Source organism: Pipistrellus hanaki (genome assembly GCF_964339955.1).
Source record: "Pipistrellus hanaki genome assembly, chromosome: 15".
Taxonomy (NCBI): Eukaryota; Metazoa; Chordata; class Mammalia; order Chiroptera; family Vespertilionidae; genus Pipistrellus; species Pipistrellus hanaki.
In genome coordinates, this window is record NC_140517.1 from 35,600,152 (window position 1) to 35,627,479 (window position 27,328).

Below are 27,328 nucleotides of genomic sequence, written 5' to 3' on the forward strand. Positions count from 1 at the left end.
CTCACCCATAGGTGCACAGTTTGTCCAGGCTCTTCCACACCCCCCACTCCCCTTTTCCACTCCTCTTCCATACCTCTGATTCTATTATATTCACCAGTTAATATTGTTCATCAGGTTTTTTAATTCCCTTGGCTTTTCATTTCACTTGTTGACAGTTATGTATTTGTTGATCATAATTTTTATCTTTATTTTCTTCCTCTTCCTAAATAACCCCATTCAGCAATTCATATAATTCTGGTTTGGCGGTGATGAACTCTTTTAGCTTTTTTTTAATTTGTGAAGCTCTTTATCTGGCCTTCGATTCTGAGTGATAGCTTTGCTGGGTAGAGTATTTTTGGCTGTAGGTTCTTGCTATTCATCACCTTGACTATTTCTTGCCATTCCCGTCTGGCCTGCATGGTTTCTGTTGAGAAATCAGCTGACAATCGTATGGGTGCTCCTTTATAGGTAACTACCTGCTTTGCTCTTGCTGCTTTTAATATTCTCTCTTTGTCTTTTGCTCTTGGAATTTTAATTATGATGTGTCTTGGTGTGGTCCTCTTTGGATTCCTTTTGTTTGGGGTTCTTTCTTTCACCAGGTGGGGGAAGTATTCTGTCACTATTTCTTCCAGTATTCTTTCGGTAACTTGCTCTCTCTCTTCTTCTGGGACTCCCATAATTCTGATGTTGATTCATTTGAAATTGTCCCAGAGGTTTCTTACACTATCTTCAACTTTCTGGATTCTCTTATCTTCTTGCTTCTGTGAAGGAGTGTCCTCTGGCTCTTTCTGTTCCAAATCTTTGACGTGATTCTTGCGGTCTTCCATTTTGTTTTTAGGACTCTGTATAATATTTTTTTATTTCAAACAATGTATTCTTTATTTCTAGTTGATCCCTTTTCATATCCTCATAGGTTTCATTTATTTTATCGGCATTTTCTAGGAAATTCTTGAAAAACCTTATAAGCATGGTTTTGAACTCTATATCCAGTCGCCTTTTGTCTTCCATTTCTTTCGTTTGTGATCTGTTTCCTTGTCTCAGCATTTTCGCTGCTTCCCTGAATTGGTAGGGTGGCTTTGTGTGCTAAGGTGTCCTATATGGTTCAGTGGGTCAGCCCCCCAGTTACCTGAGCTGGACAGTCTTGGTGTAGTTCTTTGTGAGCTGTGTGTGCAGTCTTGTTGTTAAGCCTTGCTTGTTGTTGGTATCACTGGGAAGTGTTGATCTCCAAGCCAATTGGCTATGAGGATCAGAAGTGTCTCAGCTAGGAGGGTTTCTGTATTCCGCTTGGATGGGGTGGAGTCTCAGTGTGGCACAGCCAAGCTTTAGTGAATCTTGCAAGATTGGTTGCAGGCGTGTGCACCTCTTTAGTATAGGCGCAGACAAGCTTTGGATTTCTGTCTGTCCCTCCCTAGGAGAGTACTCTTTGGGCGAACGAGAAAGCTAGCCAATGGAAGGGCTTCTGTGTTCCTCTTGGATGGGGCGGAGTCTCAGTGTGGTACAGACAAGCTTTGGTCAGCCCCTCCCTATGAGGGTCTGGTTTCTGAGTCCCACAGTAATGGCCACTGATTTCACACACCTCTGAGAGATCTCTTCCCACTGCCTGACAGTCTGGCCTCTCCCTGTCTGGGGCCATCTATCATAACAATAGGGTGCTTCTGTTTTCTTCCTGAACAAGAAAGCCAGTCGCGCATTAGCCATCCGCCCTCCCCTCATGCATGGAGTAAGCCAGTAGCAAACTCGGCCCACCCTCTCCAAGCTCCACAAGCCAAGCCAGCATCGAAGTCAGATGGCTGCCTTTTCACCAGCGCAGTTCTCTGCACCTTCACAGTTCCTGAGGTTCAGTGTGTCTTCTCTCTCCTTCCCAGATGGTAGAGCCTCCTCTCAGCCAGCCGGTCTAGCGCTTCGGGGCAATGTTTCCCCTGTTTTCCAGTTCTAAATTCAAATTTGTTGTGGTAAGCTGCATTCAGGTGTCTACCCTATGTCGCCATCTTGGTTTCTCCTCTTACTATACACATTACTTAAATGTGAACGAAAATGAGAACAACTGAAAAAGCTGTGAGTGACAATCAAAGTTAAATAGTGAGTTTTATAACCCAACTAGAGGCCCAATGCACTGAATTCGTGTATGGAGGGAGTGTCCCTCAGCCCAGCCTACACCCTCTCCAATCAGTGACTCCTCAGGAGATGACTGACTGCCAGTTTAGGCCCGGTTGGACATTCCTCTCACAATCCAATACCACTGGCTCCTAACTGCTCACCTGCCTGCCTACCTGATTGCCCCTAACTGCCTCTCCTTCCAACCTGATCACTTCTAGCTGCCTCTTCCTGCCAGCCTGATTACCCATAACTGTCCCCCCTGCCAGCCTGGTCACCCTTCACTGCCCCCAATGTCAACCTGGTCACCCCTCACTATCCCCCCTGCCTGGTCACCCCTTCACTGCCCCACATGCCAACCTGGTCACCCCTCACTGCCCCCCCTGCCAGCATGGTCACCCCTCATTTCCCCCCTGATGGACTGGTCACCCCTCACTGTCCCCCTTGCCAGCCTGGTTGCCCCTTGCAGCCTGCTGTTCAGTTGTTCGGTTATCTCTCACTAAAACCCCCTCGTCAGTATTGTCACTCCATGCATTTGGCTGTTTGGTCATTACTGGGGGGGGGGGGGGGGGCATCCTGACCAATTTGTATATTACCCTTTTATTAGGATAGATATGCATATGTATTATATATATATATATATATGTGTGTGTGTGTGTGTGTGTGTGTGTGTGTGTGTTGTGTGTGTGTTACAATATTAGAAAGATAATTAATAAAATCAATATAGAATCTGAGGAGCTAAAGCAAAAATATCTAAAATATGGGGTAGAAAAAAAGCATTATTAGTTATAAAAATGCAGAAATAAGTGAAAGAAAAAAGTAAGTAATCTATAATAGAAATTTTTTTTATTTGACTGAAAAAAGGACAAACTTTAGTGATTCATGTGAAGGATGAAAAATAACATTGTGAATAAAGAAATGAAATGACCACATATTTGAAAAAACTAGATAGTTTTAAGTAAAAAATGTTTCAGTGATTAAAATTAGATTAAAAAAATAATTTTTCCCATTTTTTATTAAGGTATTATGTATGTACATATCTTACCATTGCCCCCCCCCCTCCACCCCACGCCCATACATGCCATCACTTCCCAGGGTTTTCATCCATTGGGTATGCTTATATGCATGCACACAAGTCTTTCAGTTGATCTCTTATCTCCCCCACCTCTCCCTATCCTTCCCACTGTAATTTGACATTCTGTTTGATGTTTTCCTGTCACTGTATCTATCTTTTTGTTCAACAGTTTATAATTTTCTTTATTATCCATAAATGAGTGAGATCATGTGGTATTTTTCTTTCATTGACTGGCTTATTTCACTTAGCATAATTTTATCCAATTGGTAAGCATTCCTTCTTTTTTATGGCAGCATCATAGCATCATAGTGTACACAATGGGATACTATGTTTTCTGATCCAGTCATCTGCTGACAGGCACCTATGCTGTTTCCAAATCTTAGCTATTGGAAATTGTGCTGCTATGAACATAGGGGTACTATATCCTTTCGTATTGGTGTTTCCAGTTTTTTGGGATATATTCCTAGAAGTGGGATTACTGGGTCAAATGGAAGTTCCATTTTCAGGCTTTTGAGAAAACTCCATACTGTTTTCCACAGTGGCTGCACCAGTCTACATTCTCACCAACAGTGCACGAGTGTTCCTTTTTCTCCGCATCCTCACCAACATTTCTCCTTTGTTGATTTGTTGATGATAGCCATTCTGACATGTGTGAGATGGTACCACATTGTCATTTTGATTTGCATCTCTTAAATAATTAGTGACTTTGAGCATGTTTTCATGTGTCTTTTGGCTTTCCTTGTGTTTTCTTTTGAAAATATTCTATTAGGTCCCTTGCTCATTTTTTAAATTGGATCATTTATCTTCCTTATATTAAATAGTATAAGTTGCCTGTAGATGTGGGAGATTAAACCTTTATCAGTGATAACATTTGCAAATATGTTCTCCCATACAGTGGGCTTTCTTGTTGTTTTGTTGATGATTTTTTTTTTTTTTTTTTTGTGCAAAGGTTTTCAATTTGGAAGTAGTCCCATTTGTTTATTTTCTCTTTAGCTTCCATTGCCCTAGGGGCAATATCAGTGAGAAGTTCTTTCAGCATATGTCTTTCAGCAGAGATTTTTCTGCCTGTGGATGCCTCTAGAATTTTTATGAATTCCAGTCATATGTTTAAGTCCTGTATCCATTTTGAGTTTATTTTTGTGTATGGTGTAAGTTGTGATCTAGGTTCATACTTTTGCATGTATCTGTCCAATTTTCCCAACACCATTTATTGAAGTGACTTGACTTCATTGTATGTTCATGCCTCCTTTGTCAAATATTAATTGAGCATAGTTATTTGGGTTAATATCTGGATTTTCTATTCTATTCCATTGATCTATATGTCTGTTCTTGTGCCAGGACCATGCTGTTTTGAGAACAGTTGCTTTGTAATACAGTTTGAAATCTGGTATTGAGATCCCTCCTACTTTGTTCTTCTTTATCAGGATTGTTGTGGATATCTGGGGTCTTTTTTTATTCCAGATGAATTTTTGGAGAGTTCTTACTAGGTCTGTGAAATATGCCATTGGTATTTTAATGGGGAGTGCAATGAATCTATACATTGCTTTGGGTAGTATGGACATTTTGATGATGTTGATTCTACCAATCCATGAACATGGTATGTTCTTCCATCTGTTTACATCGTCCTCTATCTCTTCTTTCAGTGTCCTGTAGTTTCCATGCATAGGTCTTTTACTTCATTAGTTAATGTTATTCCTAGGTATCTTAATTTTTTTGGTGCAATGGTAAATGGGATTGCTTTTTTAGTGTTTGTTTCTGTAAGTTTACAATTGGTGTATAGAAATGCTATAGATTTCTTAGCATTAATTTTGTATCCTGCTACATTGCCGAATTCATTTATTAAGTCTAGTAGTTTTTTGATGGAGTCTTTTGGGTTTTTATGTACAATATCATGTCATCTGCAAATAAGGACAATTTTACTTCTTCTTTTCCAATTTGGATGCCTTTCATTTCTTCTTCTTGTCTAATTGCAATGGCTAATATTTCCAGTACTATGTCAAACAGTATGGTGAGAGTGGGCATCCCTGTCTTGTTTCTGTTCGTAGGGGAAATGGTTTTAGTTTTTGCCCATTGAGTATGATGTTGGCTGTGGGTTTATCATATATATCTTTTATTATGTTGAGGTATGATCGTTCTATTCCCACCTTGTTGAGAGTTTTTATCAAGAAGGGTGTTGAATTTTGTCAAATGATTTTTCTGCATTAATTGATATGACTATGTGATTTTTATCTTTCAACTTGTTTATGTGATGTATCACGTTTATTGATTTGTGAATATTGTACCATCTTTGCATCCCTGGGATAAATCCTACTTGGTCATGGTGTATGATATTTCTGATGTACTGCTGGATCCAATTTGCCAGAATTTTGTTGATGATTTTGGTATCTATGTTCATGAGGGATATTGGCCTGTGATTCTCTTTCATTATGTTGTCTTTATCTGTTTTTGGTATTAGAGTGATGCTGGCTTCATAGAAGGAGCTTGCAAGTGTTCCTTTTTCTTAATATCTTTGGAATTGTCTGGAGAGGATAAGTTTTAGTTTTTCTTTGAATGTTCAGTAAAACTCTCTAGTAAAGCCATCTGACCCTGGGCTTTTGTTTGCTGTAAGCTTTTGACAACTGCTTCAATTCTTTCCATAGTTACTGGCCTATTGAGCTGTTTGGATTCTTCCTGATTGAGTTTTGGAAGGTTATATTTTTCCAGGAATCTGTCCATTTCCTCCAGGTTGTCCAGTTTGTTGGAATAGAGTTGTTTGTAGTATTTTGTAACAGTCATTTTTATTGTTTTGTGTGGGATCTGTTGTTATTTTACCTGTTTCATTTCTGATTTTGTTCATTTGGGTCCTCTCTCTTTGCTTCTTGGTGAGCCTGGCTAGAGGTTTATCAATCTTGTTTATCCTTTCAAAAAAACAGTTCTTGGTTTTGTTGATCTTTTTTTTTTAATATATTTTATTGATTTTTTACAGAGAGGAAGAGATAGGGATAGAGATTTAGAAACATCCATGATAGAGAATCATTGATCAGCTGCCTCTTGCACACCCCTTACTGGGGATATGCACGCAGTCAAGGTACATGCCCTTGACAGGAATCAAACCTGGGACCTTTCAGTCCACAGACTGATGCTTTATCCACTGAGCCAAACCGGTTTCGGTGGTTTTGTTGATGTTACGTATTGTCTTTTTGGTGTCTATGTCATTTATCTCTGTTGTGATCTTAATTATTTCCTTCTGCTTACACTCGGCTTTTCCTGTTGCTCTTTTTCTAACTCTTTGAGTTGTAGGGTTAGGTAATTTATTACCATTGTTTCTTGTTTTTTGCAGTAGGCTTGTAGAGCTATGAACTTCCCTTCCAAGACTGCTTTGTTGTGTCCCATAGCTTTCAGATTGTTGTGTTTTCATTGTCATTTGTTTCCATAATGTTTTTATTTCTTCCTTGATCTCTCTGGTAACACAGTCATTGTTACCAGACTAATAGCATGCTATTTAGTCTCCATGTGTTTTTTATTTCTTTGAATTTTTTTTTTATTGTAGTTGATTTCGTTTTATGGCACTGTGATCTGAGAAAATATTTGGTATGATTTCTATCTTCTTGAATTTGGAGATACTTTGCCTATGTCCCAGCATATAATCTATCTTTGAAAATGACCCATGTGCACTTGAGAAGAATGTATATTCTGTGACTTTTGGGTGAAATGTTCTGAATATGTCAATTAATTCCATCTGATCTAGTAAGTCATTTAGGATTGATGTTTCTTTGCTGATTTTTTGTTTAGAGGATTTGTCCAATGATGATAGTGGGGCATTAAAGTCTCCTAATGTGATTGTATAACTGTTAATTTCTCCCTTGATATCTTCCATAAGGTTTTGTGGGGTTTTTTTTTTAATGTATTCGGGTGCTCCTGTATTGGATGCATATATGCTTATTAGAGTTATTTCTCCTTGTTGGATTGCTCCCTTTAGTATTATGAAGTGGCCTTTCTTATCTCTTGTAATGTCCTTCACTTTGAGATCTCATTTGTCAGATTCAAGTATTGCTACCCTAGTTTTTTTTTAATTTCCATTTACCTGGAAAACATTTTTCCATCTCTTCACCCTCAGTCTATGTGCACCTTTTTTTCTGAGATTGGTTTCTTATAGACAGCAGATTTATGGTCTTGTTTTCTTATCCAGTCTGTTACCCTATGTCTTTTGATTGGGGCATTTAATCTATTTGCATTTTAAGTTACTATTGATAGGTATTTATCTGACGCCATTTTTATTCTATTGTATACCCCTGTGTTCCTGCTTTGCTTATTATTTGTTTGTTTGTTTGTTTGTTTGTTTACAGCAGACTTTTTAGCAGTTTTTGCATTGCTGGTTTGGTGGTGACAAATTTCCTTAGTCATTTTTTGTCTGTGAAGCTCCTGATAGCACCTTCAATTTTGATTGATTGTCTTTCTGAGTATAGTATTCTTGCATTCAGACCCTTCCTTTCATCACTTTGTATATGTCATTCCATTTCCTTCTGGCCCGATGCTTTTCTGTTGAGAAATCAGTTGCTAGTGTGATGGGGGTTCCTTTTTATGTAACTTTCTGTTTCTGGCCGCTTTTAATATTCTTATTTTGTTGTTGGTGTTTGCCAATTTAATTATAATGTGCCTTGGTATTAGTTTTTTTGGGTTCCTTTTGCTTGGGACTCTGTGAGCTTCTTGGATTTGTTTGTATTTTTTTCTTCCCTATATCTGGAAAGTTTTCTGTCATTTTTTTCTTGAAACAGGTTTTCTATTCCTTCCTCAGTTTCCATTCCTTCTGTAACCCCTATTATGAGGATATTGTTTTGTTTTGTGCTGTCCCAAACTTTCCTTAGGCTCTCCTCCTGATTTTTAAATTTTTTTCCAGAAGCTGCTCTACTTGGATATTTTTCCCCCCATCTTGTCTTCTAGTTCACTGAAGCAGTCCTCTGCTTCTTCTAGTCTACTCTTGATGGTTTCTATTGAGTTCTTTACAGCAATGATGTCATTTTTCATTGCTTCTTGGTTCTTCATTTCCTCTTGGTTCTTACTTATATTGTCGAATTTGTCCTCTATTTTTTTAGCCACCTTATGACCATTTCTCAATTCTTGCTCTGATAGGTTGCTTGTCTCTAATTCATTTACTTCCTTTTCTGGTGATGTCTGCTTTTCTTTCATATGTGGGCAGTTTCTTTGTCTTCCCATGGTCTCTCTTTTCAGCATGTCTAATTATATAGTTTTTGTCTCTCTCCTGCCTTGATTTAAAGTATAAAATACAACACAACCAGGTACAACACACAAGGCACTGAATAGCCATATATTCTCAATATTAATAACCTCCAATAAAGGTGACCACCAGAGAAAGGCAAATTGGAGGTAGGCAAGAAAGAAGAGTAAAAAGAAAGAAAGAAAGAAAGAAAGAAAGGAGTTTCAAAATGAAATTGGGAAAAGGATAAAAAAAAATAAGAGAGAGTAGAATGAGACTCATAGGGAAAAGAGGAACAAACTATATATATATATATGGGGAGGAAATGCCAATAGAACAACCGCTAATTACAGCAAATGCCAGAAACAAGTACCTGGAGATTAATACAACCTACAACACCAACTAATATCAAGCGAGGAGAGGGAAAACTGAAGTAAAAAAAAAAAAAAAACTAAAACATACAATCAAACAAAATAATAAGCAAAGCAATCTCACAAAAAAAGCATAAAACTTTTATATAGTTAACATTCAAACAAACAACTATAAAAGGACAGAGAAAAACAATTTTTTTAAATTTAGGATAGCAAAAAGAGAAGTGTGTATGGACTTGGAGCAAGGGATTGGAAATTATATATATATAAGTAGGGTGAAATTTTAGCAGGGAGTAAGCAGAAAGAATTGGAAAAATCTAGAGCAGGAAAGGGTTAAAATAAACAGGACAGCAAAATGGAAAAGGTTAGGAAGATATTGATGGCATAAAGTTAGAATTGAGATAGAATAAAGAGATGGTTAAGGAAAGATGAAAATAGACTGTAGAACACTAATCCTGTGTTACACTAAAGAGCAAATAAAATTACACTTAAAAAAATAAAATAATTAAAATAAAAAGTTAAAATATTGATAGTAGCAGTAATAGTGCTGATTACAAATAAAAATATAATGATTAAAAAGGTAAAATCAATTGAGGAAAAAAGATAAAATAGTTTCTTAAGTAAATGATGCAAATAATGAAAATAAAAACAAAAATTAAAAAATAAAATTAAATATGCAGTAGTAAAGGTCATTCACTTCCTCTATTGTTCTTTTTGGCATGCCTGTTTCTTAGTCCTGACAATATTGCAGTTCCCTGTGTTTCATTGCTTCTCACTGCTGTAATCCAGTCCTGATTTTTAAGCAGGCGATGTTTTAATTTCTGGTATTTCTTTATTTTTTATTACACTAGAGTCAATTTGTGATTCAGCCTCTGGGTGGCAGTGTTTCTGGGTTGACTTCTAGGACTCTAAGGCCTCTCTAGATTTTTTTCTCTGTGACACTCAACCAATTTACAGAGGCTGGCAGGCAAGTACAAGCAAACTGCCCACCCCTGAAACTCACAGGCTATCCCTCCTTGTCAGATCAAAATGGGTTGCTCTTTAGAGATCCCCCCTGTTAGCAGCTCTGAGGAACCCCTTCCACAATTATGGATCACACCAGCCCAACAGCCCAGGGCTTCTCCAGGAAAACACCTCCCCAGTCCTCCAGCTTCCACAGTGCGCAATATGCACGTTTCTGTCTTCCACCTGGACTAGAGCCCTCAAGCTATCCCTGAGAAATCTGACCTTTCCATGGTAGAGTGGAGAGCCCCTTTGATTCCCAGTGTTCGCGCCACCTGGGGCCAGTGTTCTGGGGTTCACAGCTGCTTGGTAATCGTTGCAGCTGTGGATATTCAGGCCTCTGACAAGATCCACTTTTCCTTTCAAAATGGCGAGATTTCCCCATCCAAGCCTATAGCACCGGCAGGGGACCCAGCTGCCGTAGGTGCTTCCCTTTCAGGGGAACCCATCCATCAGTCCCACACTTTCTCCTGGAGTTTGGCTGTCTCTTAGCTTGCGAACAAACACTCCCAGTGCAACTCACAGCTATTCTTTCTTTCTGCTCTAGGACAAGGCTCAGAATATGTCTCTATTCTGCCACCATTTTCCCCCCGGGTAAATAATACTTTAAATGTCACATAGCAACTAAAGAAATCACACTGGATATATTTATAGGTAAAACCTACAAAATGTTTGGGAACTCTTTGTGTTGGAGAACACAAAGAAAGACAATACAGTTGACCTTCAAACAACACAGGTTTGAACTGTATGGGTTCACTTCCACACAGATGGTTTACAATGAATACAGTCAGTGCTTTGTATCCAAATTTTTGAATCTGTAGATTCAACCAACTATGGCTTGCAAACAGAGTTTTTTTGCATTCCCAAAAGTTGTCTGAAGATTTCCAACAGATTTTGATCCACAGTTGGTTGAATCCACAGATGTGAAGGGCAGACTGTAGTCAAGTTTGGGGTAAGTCAAAAGTTAGAAGCAGATTTTTGACAGTTGGAGGGTGGGGGACTTGTTTAATAGTCAAACTGAATGTCCATAATCAATTATGAAAATATGGTGTTATAAATTAGCAAATCAAAATTAGTTATCAATTGAAAAAAATTGTCCAAATCTGAATTTAGGAACAAATTGTCCCTAATAAATACTTGTTCAAACTTGCTACTCACTTTCTGAAACTTGAAAATCAAATCTTATTCTTTAGTATCTGAACACAGAAACCAAATAGATTTTAAAGGAAGAGAATCTTAAAATATAAAACAAGATAATTCACAAGGAATTTCTAGAATTCAAATAACAAAAGCACTACAAATGCAAATACATTATCAAGCCCTAATATTTTCTAGAGGCAGCCTTCTTTTTCTTTATGGTATTTGACATGATAGAATATATTTAATAAATAAATGAGTTATCCAACTGCTGCAAAATCACTGCATTTATCCTGTCTTCATATAGTTTGAAGAGCTTTTAAAGCATTGGCATGACTTTTTAAAAAATTCATTTTAAAGCTACTCTACTCCTTTTCTGGTTTTGACTTCAAACATAGCATTCAACAAATCTGTGTTGTTTTTTTAAAAAAAACCTACACACAAAAAGGTAGCATTCAAGATGATGCAGGTTTTGATTGTATAGTTAATATTTCCCCAGGAGATAAAAACATCTGAATTATAAATAGTCTCTTTATAATTTTTAATAAACTACTTTATATCATATCTTTGTGTACATCAACCTTACATGTACATCTCATTCAATGTTTACAGACTGAACAAACTATGGTAATGAGTTCCCAGATCAATAATGGTAGCACTACCTTTAATGTGAGGGCTAGAGCACTTTTTTTCTGCCAAGGGCCATATCAATTTAAAAATTAGCATGCCATTTTCAGTTGAACATTTAATTAACTCATCCCTAATGCCATGGCAGGGCCAAACCAAATGATTTTGTGGGACTTATCAGCCCATGGGCTATATGTTCCCCACCCCCAGTGTATTGGGAAGTGGAAAGGAAGTTATTAAAAGAAGAACAAACTTTAACTTTCAATTATAATGTACAAGAATATGAAAGATGTTTATTTCAATGCAGCATGAAAGATAAAAATCATACTTTACTTTGAGGCTTTCTAAGAGTGGAGGAGGCAAGGAAGGCTTGAACTGAATATCTGATAGAAATAAGCCCCTTATAAGTGAACAGGTTGTTGTGTCGCCTTCCCATACCTGGGTGCAGTGCATGGTATGAGCATGGATATGGGTATGGAAATAGGTGGTTGAAGAAATAGGCCTGAGTTGAAGAGACTTTATAGAGATAGAGCTTAAGATGATACTTAGGAGTTTCTGGATAGATTAGAATCTGGAAGTGCTTCAAGTGCTATCAACTAACTATCTAATTTAATAGGACTCTATCACAGAATACACTTACTTTTATAGGAAATACTATGATAGACCTCATGTTGAGTCATAAAACAAAGCATCAATAACTGCCAAAGACTAACATCAAAACTAAGTAGAGCTCAATGATCCAAAATATATTGAAAATCCTGTTTTCTGGAGGAGGTAAGATGGTGGAAGAATAGATGGGCGGATTCTGAGCCCTCTCCCGAAGCAGAAAGAGAGAGCAACTGAGGGTCTTGTGCTGTGAGTGTTTATTAGCAAGCTGGGAGACAGCGACACCAGAAGAAACTGCTGGGGGGCCACTGACAGAGGTACCCCTCACAGGGAAACACCCACGCGGGCTACATCCCTGCCCGGAGCTACCTACCGGCTTGGACGGGGAAAGCTCGCCATCTTGAGAGGAAGATAAGATCGTGTCAGAGGCCTGAATATCCACAGCCGCAGTGACCACCAAGCATCTGTGACCCCCAGAACGTGGATCCCAGGCAGCGCAAACACCTGGCCTCACAGGGGTGCCCCACTGCTCAGAGAAAAGGTCAGATTTCGCAGGGAGAGGGTGGAGAGAGCTAGAGCGAAAACAAAAAGACTGCGCGCACAGAGCACACGCGGAAGCTGGAGGACAAGGGCGGTGATTACAAGTAGAAGCCCCAGCTGTTGGGTGGTTGTCACCCTTGAAAGTGGATGGGGCTCCTAACAGGGGAGATATCTAAAGAGCAACACATTTGGATCTGGCTCAGAGGGATATCGGAGAGTCGCGGGAGATTGCAGTTGCTTGGACCTGCCCCCTCCCCCCCCTCCGTAGTTCCTGCTTCAGAGAGGACGGAAAAAAAAAAAAAAAAAAGCTGGAGAGGCTCTAGAGTCTGGGAAGTCAACCTAGAAACACTGCCCCCAGAGGCTAATTCACAAATTGATTCTAGTGTAATAAAAACAAGGCAAAACCTGCCTAAAAATCAGGACTGGATCATAACAATAGAGGAAGCGAATGACCTTCATTACTGCAAATTTTATTTAAATTTTTTAAATTTTATTATTATTTTTTTAATTTTTAAATTTTTGTTTTTTATTTTTGTTTTCATTATTTGCAATGTTTACTCAAGAAACTATTTTTTTACTTTTTCCTCACTTGATTTTATCTTTACAATTATTACATTGTATATGTAATCAACATTATTACTACTACTAATTTACCTTTTTCATCTTATTTTCTTTTGTTTATTTTTATTATTTTTATTTCATTTGATTATATATATATTTTTTATTTCAGGATTACTGTTCCACAGTCTTTATCTATCTTTCCTTCTACAATGCTTTATTCTATCTCAACCCTACCTTTATGCATTCACCCTCTTTCCGATCTTTTCCTTTGGTACCCCGTTTATCTTCACCCTTTCCTGCTCTAGATTTTCCCCATTCCTTCTGTCCACCCCCTCCTAAAATTTCACCTTACTTGTATATATCTAATTTCCAACTACCTGCTCCAAACCCACTCACACCTCCCTCGCAGTTGTCCTAAAAACAAAACAAAACAAAACAAAAAACAGTCTTTCTCTCTAACTCTTTGAAGTTGTATGTTGAATGTTAACTATACTGAAGTTGTATGCTTTTTTTATAAGATTGATTTGCCTATGCTTTTTGTTTGATTGTATGTTTTTGTTAGCTGGGTTCTAGTCACCCTTATTGGTGGTTATTAATATCGCAAACACATTTCTATTCAGTGCCTTGTGTGTTGTACCTGCTTGTGTTGTATTTTGTGCCTTTAAATCAAAGCAGGAGAGAGAGAACTACACAACCAGACATCCTAGATCATGGGGAGACAAAAAAACAGCCCGTATATGAAAGAAAAGCAGGATTCACCAGAAAAGGAAGTAAACGAGATAGAGGCAAGCAACCTACCAGAGCAAGAATTCAGAGTAATGATCATAAGATGGCTAAAAAGAATGGAAGACAAATTTGACAGTATGAGTAAGACCCAAGAGGAAATGAAGAAGAACCAAGAAGAAATGAAAAATGACATTGCTACTGTAAAGAACTCAATAGAAAGCATCAAGAGTAGATTAGAAGAAGCAGAGGACCACATCAGCGAGCTAGAAGACAAGATGGAAATAAATACCCAATTAGAACAGCTTCTGGAAAAAAAAAAATTAAAAAACAGGAGGAAAGTCTAAGGGAATTTTGGGACAATACAAAACAAAACAATATTAGAATAATAGGGGTTCCAGAAGGAAAGGGAATTGAGGAAGACATGGAAAACGTATTTCAAGAAATAATGACAGAAAACTTTCCTGAGATAGAGAAGAAAGAACCCACACAAATCCAAGATGCTCGCAGAGTCCCAAGCAGAATGAACCCCAGAAAACCGACCCCTAGGCATATTATAACTAAGCTGGCAAACACCAATGACAAAAAAAGAATTTTAAAAGCAGCCAGAGAGAGACAGAAAGTTACATATAAAGGAACCCCCATAAGACTAGCAACTGATTTGTCCACAGAAACTTATCAGGCCAGAAGGGAATGGGATGAAATATACAAAGTCATGCAAGGGAAGGGTCTGAATCCAAGAATACTGTACCTGGCAAGGTTATCAATCAAAACTGAAGGTGAAATCAGGAGCTTCACAGGCAAAAACAGACTAAGGGAATTTATCTCCACCAAACCAGCAATGCAAGAAATGCTAAAGAGTCTACTGTAAAATTAAAGAAATAGAAAGCAAAGAAGGAACACAGGGGTATAGAATAAAAATGGCATCAAATAAGTATCCATCAATAATAACTTTAAATGTAAATGGACTAAATGCTCCGATCAAAAGACATAGGGTGTCATATTGCATAAGAAAACAAGACCCATATATCTGTTGTCTACAAGAAACCCACCTCAGAAAAAAGGATGCACAGAGACTGAGGGTGAAGGGATGGAAAAAGGTTTTCCAGGCGAATGGAAATGAAAAAAAAGCTGGGGTAGCAATACTTATATCTGACAAATTAGATCTCAGAGTGAAGGACATAACAAGAGATAATGAAGGCCACTTCATAATACTAAAGGGAGCAATAAAAGAAGAAGAAATAACCCTGGTAAATATATATGCACCCAATACGAGAGCACCCCAATATATTAAAAAAACTGCTGGAGGACATTATGGGAGAGACTAATAGCAATACAATCATAGTAGGATATTTTAATACCCCACTGTCACCCTTTGACAAATCATCTAAACAAAAAATCAGCAAAGAAATATCATTCCTATATGACTCGCTAGACCAGATGGAATTAATCGACATCATCAGAACATTCCACCCCAAAGCCACAGAATATACATTCTTCTCAAGCGCACATGGGACATTCTCAAAGATAGACCACATTTTGGGACATAGGCAAAGTCTGTTCAAATTCAAGAAGATAGAAATCATATCAAGCATCTTCTCAGATCATAGTGGCATAAAACTGGAAATTAACTACAATGAAAAAAATCCAAATAAATCAAACACATGGAGACTAAACAGCATGGTATTAAACAAGGACTGGGTTACCAAAGAAATCAAGAAAGAAATTAAAAACATCCTGGAAACAAATGACAATGAAAACACAACAATTCAAAATCTATGGGACACAGCAAAAGCAGTTTTGAGAGGGAAGTTCATATCCCTACAAGCCTATTGCAAAAAACTAGAAAAAATGGTAAAAAATGATCTAACTCTACAACTCAAAGAGTTAGAAAAAGAGCAACAAGAAAAGCCCAGTGTAAGCAGAAGGAAGGAATTAACAAAAATCAGAGCACAGATAAATGACATAGAGACCAGAGAAACAATGCATAAGATCAACAAAACCAAGAGCTGGTTCTTTGAAAGAATAAACAAGATAGATGAACCTCTAGCCAGGCTAACCAAGAAACAAAGAGAGAGGACCCAAATAAACAAAATCAGAAACGAAAGAGGTGAAATAACAACAGACCCCACCGAAATACAAAGGATTGTTACAAAATACTACGAACAACTCTATTCCAACAAACTGGACAACCTGGAGGAATTGGACATATTCCTAGAAAAATACAAACTTCCAAAACTCAATCAGGAAGAATCTAAAAATCTCAATAGACCAGTGACTTGGGATGAAATTGAAACAGTCATCAAAAAGCTTCCAGCAAACAAAAGCTCAGGGCCAGATGGCTTCACAGGAGAGTTTTACCAAACATTCAAGGAAGAACTAAAACCTATCCTCCTCAGACTATTCCAAAAAATTAAAGAGGAAGGAACACTTCCAAACTCCTTCTATGAAGCCAGCATCACCCTAATACCAAAACCAGATAAAGACAACTCAATGAAAGAGAATTAGAGGCCAATATCCCTCATGAACATAGATGCCAAAATCCTCAACAAAATTCTAGCAAATCAGCTCCAGCAGAGCATCACAATGATCATACACCATGACCAAGTAGGATTTATTCCAGGAATGCAAGGTTGGTACAATATCCGCAAATCAATAAACGTGATACATCACATAAACAAGTTGAAAGATAAAAATCATATAGTCATATCAATTGATGCAGAAAAAGCATTTGATAAAATCCCAACACCCTTTTCTGATAAAAACTCTCAACAAGGTGGGAGTACAAGGATCATACCTCCACATAATAAAAGCTATATATGATAAACCCACAGCCAGCATCATACTCAAAGGGCAAAATCTAAAACCATTCCCTCTAAGAACAGGAACAAGACAGGGATGCCCACTATCGCCACTCCTTTTTGACATAGTACTGGAAGTACTAGCCATTGCAATTAGACAAGAGGAGGAAATAAAAGGCATCCAAATTGGAAAAGAAGAAGTAAAGTTATCCTTATTTGCAGATGACATGATATTGTATATAAAAAACCCGAAAGACTCCATTAAAAAACTAATTGACTTAATAAATGAATTTGGCAATGTAGCAGGATACAAAATTAACGCCAAGAAATCTATGACATTTCTATACACCAACAGCGAATTTATAGAAACAGAGACTAAAAAAGCAATTCCATTTACCATCGCCCAAAAAAATTAAGATACCTACGAATAAACTTAACTAAGGTACTAAAGGACCTATACGCGGAAAACTACACGACACTGAAAAAAGAGATAGAGGAAGATGTAAACAGATGGAAGAACATACCATGTTCATGGATTGGTAGAATCAACATCATCAAAACGTCCATACTTCCTAAAGCAATCTATAGGTTCAATTCACTCCCCATTAAAATACCAACGGCATATTTCACTGACCTAGAAAGAACTCTCCAAAAGTTCATTTGGAACAATAAAAGACCCAAATAGCCACAGCAATCCTGAGAAAGCAGAGTAAAGTAGGAGGGATCTCAATACCAGACTTCAGACTGTATTACAAAGCCACTGTTCTCAAAACAGCCTGGTACTGGCACAAGAACAGACATAGATCAATGGAATCGAATTGAGAACCCAGATATCAACCCAAATCACTATGCACAATTAATATTTGACAAAGGAGGCACGAATATACAATGGAGTCAAGACAGTCTCTTCAATAAATGGTGTTGGGAAAATTGGACAGATACATGCAAAAGAATGAAACTAGATCACAACTTACACCATGCTCAAAATGGATAAACTCAAAATAGATACAGGACTTAAACATAAGACGGGAAACCATACAAATACTAGAAGCATCCACAGGCAGCAAAATCTCAGATATATGCCAAAAGAACTTCTTCACTGATACTGCCCCTAGGGCAATGGAAGCTAAAAAGAAAATAAATAAATGGGACTACATCAAAATAAAAAGCTTTTTTACAGGAAAAGAAACCATCAACAAAACAACAAGAAAGCCCACTGTATGGGAGAACATATTTGCAAATGATACCACTGATAAAGGTTTAATCTCCAACATCTACAGACAGCTTATACAACTAAATAAAAGGAAGATGAATGATCCAATTAAAAAATGGGCAGTGGACCTAAATAGAATATTTTCAAAAGAAGACAGAAGGAAGGCCAAGAGGCACATGAAAACATGCTCAAAGTCACTAATTATCCAAGAGATACAAATCAAAACAACAATGCGGTACAATCTCACACCTGTCAGAATAGCCAATATCAACATATCAACAAACGACAAGTGTTGGCGAGGTTGCGGAGAAAAAGGAACCCTTGTGCACTGCTGGTGGGAATGCAGACTTGTGCAACCACTGTGGATAACAGTGTGGAGTTTCCTCAAAAAACTGAAAATGGAACTCCCATTTGACCCAGTAATCCCACTCCTAGGAATATATCCCAAGTAACTAGAAACACCAATCAGAAAGGATATATGCACCCCTATTTTCATAGCAGCACGATGTACAATAGCTAATATTTGGAAATAGCCTAGGTGCCTGTGAGCAAATGATTGGATCAGCAAACCATCGTACATCTACACAATGGTATACTATGCTGCCATAAAAAAGAAGAAATTCTCATCATTTGCAGCAACCTGGATAGAACTAGAGAATATCATGCTGAGTGAAATAAGCCAGTCAATGAAAGAGAAATACCACATGACCTCACTCATTTATGGATATTAAAGAAAATTATAAATGGATAAACCAAAAGTCAGATATAAAGGCAGTAAAGCAACAAGCAGACTGTCAAATTACAGCTGGGAGGGTAGGGAGATCTGGGGAGATAAGAGATCAATCGAAGGACTTGTATACATGCATATAAGTACAACCAATGGACACAAAACTCTGGGTAGGGAGGATATGCATGGCGGGGGCAATGTTAAAATATGTACACAGATAATAATTTAATTTAAAAATATTTTTTAAAAAGATATAATTGCATTTCTCCAAATTGGAATTAACTCGCACTTGTAATTTTTGAAAATAAAGACAAAACTATTTGCATGTTTATTAAAAAAAAAATCAATGGTTTCATTTTGTGTCATGCAAAAGGGAAACTGGGTGGAGACCCCTTTGTAATTATATATCCTTGCCCCATCCATGGTCCTCCTGGATGACCAAGGTGTTTGTTATTATTGGGGACTACATTAGGAGGTGGATTAGCCCACGTAAGGGCTCTTACCCATGAAGGGTCAGGAACATAAATCCAAAATACTTCCACAGTTGCCCCAGGAAATATTACTATACTAGCATGGCAATAAAGATGTTTTCAGGCATCCTTGGAGTTCTGGTTACCTCACAATTTCTTTTTATTTTTTATTTTTATTGTGATTATTAATTTTATATGTGTCCATATTTCCCTATTTCCCCCACCCCCAATTTGTTCCCCACTTCCCTGTTGTCAGTGTCCATTGATTAGGCTTATTGCATATATACAAGTCCCTTGGTTGATCTCACTCCTTTTTCCCACCAACCCTCTCCTATCATGAGGTTTGATGTTCTGATCTATGTTTCTCAGTCTCTGTATCTGTTCTTGTCCATCAGTCTATGCCATTCATTTTATTCCACAAATGAGTGAGATCGTGTTATATTTATCTTTCTTTGCCTGGCTTATTTCACTTAGCATAATGCTCTCCATCTCCATCCACGTTGTTGCAAATGGTAGGAGTTCCTTCTTTTTCACGGCAGCATAGCATTCCATAGTGTAGACATACCCAGTAATTTTTTATTAATTAATTCATTAATTTATTTATTTATTAAAATATATTTTATTGATTTTTTACAGAGAGGAAGAGAGAGTGATAGAGAGTTAGAAACATCAATGAGAGAGAATCATTGATCAGCTGCCTCTTGCACACCCCTACTGAGGATGTGCCCGTAACCAAGGTACATGCCTTTGACCAGAATCAAACCCGGGACCTTTCAGTCTGCAGTCTGACATTCTATCCACTGAGCCAAACCGGTTTCAGCTATGTCATCCTTTATATATGGATTCTTTCATTCAAAATAAGGTTTTCAGGAAACATCTGCGTTGGAATGTGTATCATTTATTTTTTAATTTATTTTTTATTTTTTTATTTTAAATCAATCTTTATTGTTCATATTATTACAAAAGTTCCTCATTTTTCCCCCCTCCAACAGGTTCCCACCCCAATCTCTGCCCTTTGCCCACCCCCCATTGTCCTCATCCATAAGTGTACAGTTTATGTTTAGTCTCTTCCAGGACCCACCACTCCCCTTTTCCCTGAGAATTGTCAGTCCACTCCTCTCCCGTATCTCTGATTCTATTTTAATCAACAGCTAATATTGTTCATCAGGTTTTTTAATTTCCTTGTTTTTTTAATTAATAAACTTTTATATTTTTAAGAATAAATTTTAAAATCTAATAATTTTAAACCTTGTTTTTTGCGCCCTGGGAACTGAGAAGCAAATTGTTTACATGTAAACTTGCCCTTAGGCTATCAAAAGGTGTAGCCATTCAAATGTAAATGAACACATTGTTTAAAGATAGCTGCTGGCTGGAATTGGATTACCTGTTCTGGGTGGGAAGGGCTGATCCTCCCCTTTCTCCATTGAAATTAAGGTGTTAGCTTTAAAACCTCTTTTTGGCAAGAGACCTTAAACTTTCAGAACTTTAAATTTTTCAGGTAGCAAATCAATTACTCAGTATTTTCTGAAATCAATAATACCTGCACATGCCCAAGGATACACTTCACACAAAAGACACTTCCAAATAGATCAACCAACCTCATCCAGACCCCACACAAGGCACTCACAGATCAACACCCCAGCGCTACAACTCAACACATCCAGATCTAAGCCTTCATCACTTGATTCAGCAGACCCTCAAGTTCTCCCAAAAGTTTCCAGCCATGTCTGAGAAGCAGCCCTGGGGCATGGGCAGGTGAGGAGGGAGCTGTTCTGGGCCTGGCTGCTCCGGGCCTGGAGGCTGCTGCTCCAGGCCTGGCTGCTCCTGACCTGGCTGCTCCCAACCTGGTTGCTCCAGGTCCGGCTGCTCTGGGCCCGGCTGCCACCGCTCCACACCCAGCTGCTCTGGGCCTGGCTGCTGCTGCTTCGGGCCTAGCTGCTGCTGCTCCGGACCTGGCTGCTCCTGACCTGGCTGCTCCAGGCCCAGCTGCTCCAAATCTAGCTGCTCTGGGCCTGGCTGCTCCAGGCCTGGCTGCTGCTGCTCCAGGACCTGGCTCCTGCTGCTCCAGGCCTGGCTTCCAATGCTCCGGCCCTGGCTGTTCTGGGCCCGGATGATCCAGACCTGGATGCTCCAGGCATGGCCACTCCAGGCCCGGCCGCTCCAGATGTTGCTGCTCTGGGCCCGGTTGCTCTGGGTCTGGCTGCTCTGGGCCTGGCCGCTTTGGGCCTGGCTGCCACCCATCCAACATTCTGTCTTTTAAAAAAAACAAAAACGCATTTATGTTACAATGTTGGCTTATGAGTTGAGTTCTGTCTTAATCTTTGATTTTTCAAGATCTTCTTTGTATTCTTTCTTAAGTAATTTTACTATCTTTTTGCTATAACTTGACTTCTTCACATTGAAAACTTTGATTTCTTCCTCCTCATCCTGGAAGCTCAGCAGGCTGGCCCGTGGCGCCTCTTTGTTCTCCGTGGCCTCCTGCACGGCTTCAGCCTGTTGCCAGGGTTGACACCACCCGGGAAGCGGCCTCCAGCCTCGGCTCCGTGGTCTGTGGTCAGCGGTCGTGGGCCCAGCGACACCTGCCGCCTGGGGGCCCTGTCGCCTGGCTCCTTGCTGGCTCCTGATGGCGGCAGCCACGGCGGTGGCTCCCTCTCCTCATTGCGCTCTTCACAGTTCCTGATGTTCAGCGTGCCTTCTCTCTCCGACATACCCAGATTTTTAATTTGCACATCAGCTAATGGGAATTTGGGCTGTTTTCAAATCCTAGCTATGGGGAATTGTGCTGCTATGAACTCCTTTCTGATTCATGTTTCTAGTTTCTTGATCACTGGTAAAATGGGAGTTCCATTTTCAGTTTTTTGAGGAAACTCCATACTGTTCTCCACAGTGGCTGTACCAGTTTGCATTTCCAACAGTGCAAAAGGGTTCCTTTTTCTCTTCATCCTTGCCAACACGTGTCCTTTGTTGATTTGTTGATGTTAGCCATTCTGACAGGTGTGAGATGGTACAACATTGTTGTTTTGATTTTCATCTCTTGGATAATTAGTGACTTTGAGCATGTTTTCATGTGTCTCTAGGCCTTCCTTCTGTCTTCTTTTGGGAAGTGTCTAATTAGATCAGTTGCCCATTTTTTGATTGGGCTGTTTATCTTAATTTGTATGAGTTCTCTGGAAATGTTGGAGATTAAACCCTTATCATTGATATCATTGGCAAATATGTTCCCCCATTCAGTGGGCTTTCTTGTTGTTTATTAATAGTTTCCTTGCTGTGAAAAGCTTTTTATTTTTGATATAGTCCCATTTGTTTATTTTCTCTTTAGCTTCCATTGCCCTAGGTGCAGTATCAGTGAAGAAGTTCTTTTGGCATATGTCTGAGATTTTGCTGCCTATGGAATCATCTAGTATTTTTATGGTTTCTGGTCTTATGTTTAAGACCTGTATCCATTTTGAGTTTATTTTTGTGTATGGTATAAGTTGGTGATCTAGTTTCATTCTTTTGCATGTACCTGTCCAATTTTCCCAACACCATTTATTGAAGAGACTGCCTTGACTCCATTGTATGTTCATGCCTCCTTTGTCAAATATTAATTGGGCCTAGTGGTTTGAGTTGATTTCTGGTTTCTCTACTCTGTTCCATTGATCTATGTGTCTGTTCTTTTGCCAGTACCAGGCTGTGTTAAGAACAGTGGCTTTGTAATACGGCTTGAAATCTGGTATTAAGATCCCACCTACTTTGTTCTTCTTTCTCAGGATTGCTGTGGCTCTTCAAGGTCTTTTTTTGTTCCAGATTAATTTTTGGAGAGTTCATTCTAGGTCTGTGGAATAAGTATGCCATTGGTATTTTAATGGGGAGTGCATTGAATTTATAGATTGCTTTATGTAGTATGGTCATTTTAATTATGTTGATTCTACCAATCCATGAACGTGGTATGTTCTTCCCTCTATTTATGTCTTCCTCTATCTCTTTTTCAGTGTTATGTAGTTTTCCACGTATAGGTCTTTTATTTCCTTAGTTAAGTTTATTCCTAGGTGTCTCAATTTTTTTTTTTTAATGTGATGGTAAATCAGATTGCTTTTTTTAGTCTCACTTTCTGTAAGTTCACTGTTGGTGTATAGAAATGCCATAAATTTCTTTGCATTAATTTTGTATCCTGCTACACTGCTGAATTCATTTATTAAGTCTAATAATTTTTTGATGGAGTCATTAGTGTTCTGTATGTCATCTACAATTAAGGACAGTTTTACTTCTTTTTAAATTTGGATGCCTTTTATTTCTTCTTCTTGTCTGATCACAATGTCTAGTACTTCCAGCACTATGTTGAACAGGAGTGGTGAGAGTCAGCATCCCGGCCTTATTTATGTTTTTAGGGGAAAAGTTTTAATTTTTGCCCATTGAGTATGATGTTGGCTTTGCATTTATCATATATGGCTTTTATTATGTTGAGGTATAATCCTTCCATTCCCACCTTGTTTAGTTTTTATACAGAAAGGGTGTTGAGCCAAAACCAATTTTGCTCAGTGGATAGAGCATCAGCTGTGAACTGAAGGATCCCAGGTTTGAGTCTGGTCAAGGGCATGTGCCTTGGTTGTGGGCACATCCTCAGTAGGGGGTGTACAAGAGGCAGCTGATTGATGATTCTCTCTCATCGATGTTTCTATCTCTCTATCACTCTCTCTTCCTCTCTGTGAAAAATCAATAAAATATATTTTTTTTAAAAGAAATGGTGTTGGATTTTGTCAAATGCCTTTTCTGCATCAATTGATATGCCTATATGATTTTTATCTCTCAATTTGTTTATGTGATGTATCACATTTATTGACTTGCGGATATTGTACCATCCTTGCATTCCTGGGCTAAATCCTACTTGGTCATGGTGTATGATCTTTCTGATGTACTGCTGTATCCGATTTGCTAGAATTTTGTTGATGATTTTGGCATCTATGTTCATGAGGGATATTGGCCTGTAATTCTCTTTCATTGTATTATCTTTATCTGGTTTTGGTATTAGGGTGATGCTAGCTTCATAGAAAGAACTTGGAAGTATTTCTTCATCTTGAATTTTTTGGAAAAGTCTGAGGAGGATAGGTTTTAGTTCTTCCTTGAATTTTTGGTAAAATTCCCCTGTGAAGCCATCTGGCCCATGGCTTTTGTTTGCTGGAAGCTTTTTGGTCATAGCTTCAACTTGTTTCATAGTTATCAGCCTATTAGATTTTTATAATCTTCTTGAGTAAGTTTTGGAATGTTGTATTTTTCTAGGAATGCGTCCATTTCCTCCAGGTTGTCTAATTTGTTAGAACAGAGTTGTTCATAGTATTTTTAAATAATCTTTTGTATTTCTGTGGGATCTGTTATTTCACTTCTTTTGTTTATGATTTTGTTTATTTAGGTCCTCTCTCTTTGCTTCTTGGTGAGCCTGCTAGAGGTCCATCAAACTTGTTTATCCTTTCAAAGAACCATCTCTTGGTTTTGTTGATCTTTTTTATTATTTTTTTTTGTCTCTATGTCATTCATTTCTGCTATGATCTTTATTATTTCCTTTCTTCTGCTCACTGTGGGCTTTTCTTATTGCTCTCTTTCTAATTCTTTGAGTTGTTGAATTAGATGATTTATTATAATTTTTTCTTGTTTTTTTTTTTTTTTTTTTTGAGATAGGCCTGTAGAGCTATAAACTTCCCTCTCAGGACTGCTTTCATTGTGTCCCATGGGATTTGCAATGTTGTGTAATTATTATCATTAGTCTCCAGTATGTTTTTAATTTCTTCTTTGATCTCATTGATAATCCAATCATTGTTTAGTAGCATGCTATACAGCTTCCAAGTGTTTTGTTTTGGGGAGGAATACTTTTATTGTATTTTATTTCTAATATTATGCCATTGTGGTCTGAGAAAATGATTGATAGGATTTCAATCTTTTTGAAATTGTAGAGACTTTGCTTGTGTCCCAATATGTGGTCTATTTTTTTAAATGTTCCATGTGCACTTGAGAAGAACATACATTCCATGGCTTTGGGGTGAAATGCTCTGAAGATGTCAATTAGGTCCATCTGATCTAGTGTGTCATTTAGAATTGCTGTTTATTTGCTGATTTTTTTGGCCTAGAGGATTTATCCAGTGATGTCAGTGGTGTATTAAAGTCCCCTACTATGATTGTATTATTGTTGATCTCTCCCTTGATATCTTCCAGGAGATTTTTTATGTATTTGGATGCTCCTGCATTGGTAGCATATATGTTTATCAGATTTATATCTTCTTGTTGTATTGCTCCCCTTAGTATTATGTAGTGGCCTTCATTATCTCTTATTATGGTCTTTACTTTGAGGTCTATTTTATCAGATAAAAGTATTGCAACCCCAGCTTTCTTCTCATTTCCATATGCCTGAAAAAAATGTTTTGCCATTCCTTCACTCTCAATCTGTGTAAATTCTTTGCTCTGAGGTGGGTTTCTTGTAGACAGCCAATATATGGGTCATGTTTTCTTATTCATTCAGTTACCCTATGTCTTTTGAATGGTACATTTAATCCATTTATGTTTATTATTATTATTGACAAGTACATGTTTGTTGTTATCTTTTTCCCTAGTGTTTGTGTTTATTCTTGCCTTTCTTTTTCTTCTTTCTACAGTAATCCCTTTAGCATTTCTTGCATTGCTGGCTTGGTAGTGATAAGCTTTCTTAGCCCTTTTTGTCTGTAAAGCTCCTGATTCCACCTTCATTTTTGAATGATAGCCTTGCCTGGTATAATGGTCTTAGATTCAGTCCCTTGCTTTGCAACACTTTGTATATTTCATTCCATTCCCTTCTGGTCTGTTATGTTTCTGTTAAGAAATAAGTTGATATTCTAATAGGAGATCTTTTGTAAGTAACTTTCTGTCTCTCTATGGCAGCCTTTAAGATTCTTACTTTGTTGTTGGTATTTGCCAATTTATTTATGATGTGTCTTGGTGTCGGTCTTTTTGTATTCAACTTGTTTGGGATTCTATGTACTTCTTGGACTTGCATAATTTTTTCTTGCCAATATCAGAAAAATTTTCTGTCACTATTTCTTCAAACAGGTTTTCTATTCATTTTTTTTCTCTTCCTCACTTTCTGGTATCCCTATTATGCAAATATTGTTTCATTTTGTGTTGTCCCAAAACTCTCTTAGGCTCGCCTCTTGCTTTTTAAGTCTTCTTTCCTGATGCTGCGTGTTTGTGAGTTATTTTTTACTTTGTCTTCTAACTCACTGATGCGGTCCCCAGCCTCTTCTAGTCTAATTTTTAAGCCTTCTGTTGTGTTCTTTATTGTAGTTATGTCGTTCTTCATCTCCTCTTGGTTCTTTTTCATGCTAGCAACATTCTTATTCAGCTCCTCATAATTCTCATTGAGTTGTGTGTATGGTTATCCATCCATTTATACAACCTTATAACCATATCTCTGAATTCTTTCTCCAATAAGCTGCTAGTCTCAATTTCATTTAACTTTTTTTCCTGGTGATTCTTCTTTTTCTTTCCTTTGGGGATTACTTTTTTTTGTCTTCCCATGTTTTTCTATAATGTTTTAATTGTAGATCTGCTTGCTTTGCTACCCAGATTCTTTTGAGGATGGTGTAATATCTCAGTTCTCCTGGGCTTGGTAATCTGGTGTAGCTCCCTACTTGAGTTATTTGGGTTCTCTTGTTGTAGCCCTGCATGCTTGAGAGGCACTTCTGCAGTGTCTAGAAGTTAGCAGCTATGGAGGGGAGTGTCCCAATTTTTCCTGTCTTGCACCCTTAGTTGAAGTCACTTGTGTCCAGGGGGGGCTCATAGTGGCACCCAGGAACCATCTATTGGGAGAGCTCACAGTGGCTTCTACTATCACCCTGTGTGTAGATGGCCTCAGGGTGCCTGTATGATGGAAATTTGCTTCTGTGGAGATGTGTTTTAGGTGCAGAGCTCTGATGAGCTTTGAGGGGTCCTGGCACTGAGGTTGAGCGCTAGGATGAATGTTGGAAGTTATTCAGGAAGAGGGGTTTCAGAATTTCTTCTGTGGAGCAGCGCATCTTATCTGTATACAACCACACCCAGAAGGGGCTCAAAGCAACTCCCCAGAGGACCCTGTGGATATATGGGCTCAGGCTGCCTGCCCTTTGGAAATGTGTACATCTGTGGTGGTGAGTTTGCTGGCACTGAGCTCTGACACACTTTAAGGGGTCCTGGTACTGAAGTTACCCTACTGTTGTATCTGTGGAGTTG